Below are 3,649 nucleotides of genomic sequence, written 5' to 3'. Positions count from 1 at the left end.
TGGATTTATCGAATCAGAGGAATGGGGTATTCTAGTTTGGATTTGGATAATAAGCATTATCCTGATGATTACTGTGTGAAATAGAAAGAACCAGAACCTGATCAGTTATCTTTCTATCCCTCTTGCATGTCATGCAGGCTAGGAGAATGCTATGTTCTCAGTTGATTTATTAGTACCTACTTTGTTAAGTGTGATTTGATAAGCAGGGTGTGTTCTGCTGAGGCCATGCTGCTGTCAATGCCATAGGGGAGTGAGGTTGGTCTTACTGTGCGGTTTACAGAAGCATGCTTATATTTGTATTTCCAAAGGCTGTCAGTATGAAACAGCCCTGTGGTGGTATGTACCTCAACACAAATTAAAAGCACCAATCAAGTTGGCACATTGCAGCATTACAAAAAAAGGACAAGGGAAACATTTTAACGGTTATATTTAATATTTAATTTCTTGTGTCCTTAGTGTTTTTAGATCATTCTGAGTTGTGGCAGGGCAGCGGCCCCACACATGACAATATGTGTTTTGTGGCTGCCAGACATCAGGAGTGGGGTCACAGCCTGGAGCCATGCAGGCCACCTTTGGGTTTAATGAAGTAAATTGGAAAAGTGTGGAATGTGGCCAGGTGTTAATTGGAAAAGTGTGGAATGTGGCCAGGTGTTAATTGGAAAAGTGTGGAATGTGGCCAGGTGTTAATTGGAAAAGTGTGGAAGGTGGCCAGGTGTTAATTGCTTGTTAGTGAACCCCGGCCACATGCTTTAAATGTAATGAAGACATGTTTGTTTGGGAGCGGAGCAGGAAGAGAGAGTGTTCAGTGAAGGCATTGCCAGGCTTGAACATTGTAGATAGAAAAGCCTGGGAGCAGTAGGGTTGGGCTCCTGGTTTGTGCACTGAGATAGCCGTAGCTTGGGTGCTGTTTTTGTTTATTTAGTGAATTAATGGTGTGAATTGGAGATTTTGACATGAAGATGTGTTACAAGCTCGAAATACATCACCAGGACAAAGGAATAAAATGTGGACTGTGTGGTGGCTTCTTAATAAAGAAATGTACCATGTCAGAGTTTGTAATGTAGGTTGCTTATAGATTACAACGCATCATCCAGTTACTGTGCTTCGCATATTAGTTCTTCTTAATTCATAGAGAATAATTCCAGGCATAGACTTTTCAAAGTTCAGAAACAACACACTTTATTTACTTACATCCATGGCAGTCAAACGGGAGGAGAATCCTTCCATTGCACAGCAGTATGTTCAACAACAGTACAGCTGCATATGAACAGTCTTCAGTCTAACTACGATTTATATCTTCTTAAAGTCTTATGCTACAACTCTCCTATTTCTTATGTTTGTCTGTATTTCTTACTCTATGTATGATTTTAAAGCATATCTGTATGGTATATGTGGTAAAAAAATTGTACTTGCACCAGCTACAAACTAACTGTGCCACCTGTCCCTCTGTCCTTTTTTATTATTTTCTTTTTAACTGTTTTCTTTCCAACTCAAATTTAACAATGCTGCCTGAACCAGTATTGTTAAATACCAGAATGCCATATTTCGAAAAATAAATTCTGTAGGCCTTACTAAATAACAGTGGGGGATGAGCCCTCTTTGCATATGAGTCTTTTTCTTTGGTGCTCCTCGGAATATCGTTCCATCTTTTCTTAATCTCCTTCACCGTTCTTTTGCTTACACTCTAAGAAGTAAAGGCCACTGTGGGGAGACCTTTTTAGGTGCTTCTAAAAACCTTTTTTTATCTGGATTATAGATTCTCTTTTTGCAGACTTTCTGTTTTGTCATGTAAGCTATATACTGAAAATTGGAGTTTGCGAAACAATACGGTACTGGTATTATAAACCATAATTTACAATCTGACTTGATCAGAAGGGTTAAAAATGAGCTCTTTGCAAAATGTTATTAAATATTTCTTTGTCCTTGAAAACGATGTCTCCTTGCTGCAGACAAGTCTCCCACATCACCTTGCCTTTTATACAGCCTACTGTCTGACTGCTGCAAATTAACACCTGCTTTCAGAGTTCTTAAAATAATCACACAATTACGAGGCACGCAATTACCAGCAACTTTAATTAGACAGAATACTTAATAGACCTCATTTGCAAAATCCCCTCCCGATTTTAGATTTTTTTTTTTTTTCAGAAATGCCCCCAGAATTACATATGCCTCAAGGGTTATAGTGCACAGACACATTGCCCCTGGAAATCACGTTTGAATTGCGTGTTTATGCTATTGCGTGTGTTCTATAAATCTCATCCAAGAATTCAGAACACTTAACGCCCATTTTACGGTCGTAAAACATGCGCAGTTCTTTTATAAATCTGGGCGTGAGTTCCTATCTCTGCCATTGATTGACCAGCCAAGCTGTTTTACCACAGAATGTTGACTGTTGGTTTCACCATTGCCCCATGCATTACATACCTGCATAGTTCAGAACTGTTTGAGGATCCATTGCTGCTGATAGAATTTAAAGGGATATGAGTTTTTGATTAACAGACTTCTCTTCTCCTAGACAGGCAGGACAAACAGTGTTGCAATAGTAAAGCAATAAAAAAAACACTTCACAACAATAAAATCAATACAAAGTTTATTCTTGGCTTCTGAATAGTGAAATGTGTAAAGGTGTTAAGTTTTAATAGCATGATACACAGTTTTAATATAATGCAATTGATACAAAAAACTATTAAGCATTAAACATTCTATTTTAGTGTCAGTGGCTATTTAATATGTAGTCTATTTATAATAGACTTAGCTGAGCTTTTTAATATGTAAACTGAAAATATCTAAATTGCAACACAAAGCAAAGAGATTCTGTGTTCAAAGCCCAGCTCAGGACACTGGAAATGCAGTTGAACTCTCACACTGAGAACAAGCAGGATGGCGAGCCAAATTATCATTTAGAGATATCTCGACATGCATCTCAAGATATCTTAAATTGAACTGCAGATATCTCAAACTAACTCGATTTCAAGATATCTCAAATTCATTTCAAGATATCTCAAAATGACTTCCTGTATCAGCTCTGGTTACATTTGCTTGGTTATGCCGCTGTCAGCAGCAAAAATGCTGGAATATTTTGTATGAATATTCCTTACACACTGGCATGCTCTACCCAGGTCGGAACCTACCCGAGGCAGGACCCGGTGCCCAGCGGGTCAGCTGCATGATTTCACACTGCTTTTGATACAGCAGGGCTGACCTGGGTGACAGATGCAGGTAAACAATGCGTGTATCAATGCCCTGGAAGAAGCTTGTTACTGACACTTCCATCCAAGCTTCTCTGGAATGAACCGTCAGCTGTCATTCATTTTGTCTCGCTCAACCCGGGTCAAAGTGCGTTAACCCAAAGCAGTTTCACACTACGTGGGACTGTGACCCGGGTAGCCAGAACCCAGGTTGGGACCCGGGTAGGATTGTCAGTGTGATAGGGGCTTACCTTTGCTTCAGTACCAGGGCTCTTCTCTCTAGCTGTCATTTGTTCAAGTAGCACTGAAATCCAACTCTAAACAATACGCAGAATGTCATGTTAATTCATATTACAGATGATTCTTGTTAATTACATAGTCTGTGTGCCTAAAAGTGTTATGTGATTATCAGTAACATCTACAGGATAATACAGGTACATTTAAATGCTAGCCTTTAGCAT

Source organism: Polyodon spathula, chromosome 53, assembly GCF_017654505.1.
Source record: "Polyodon spathula isolate WHYD16114869_AA chromosome 53, ASM1765450v1, whole genome shotgun sequence".
NCBI classification, from domain to species: Eukaryota; Metazoa; Chordata; class Actinopteri; order Acipenseriformes; family Polyodontidae; genus Polyodon; species Polyodon spathula.
The sequence above is the reverse complement of the archived record's forward strand: the minus strand, read 5'-3'. Positions refer to the sequence as shown.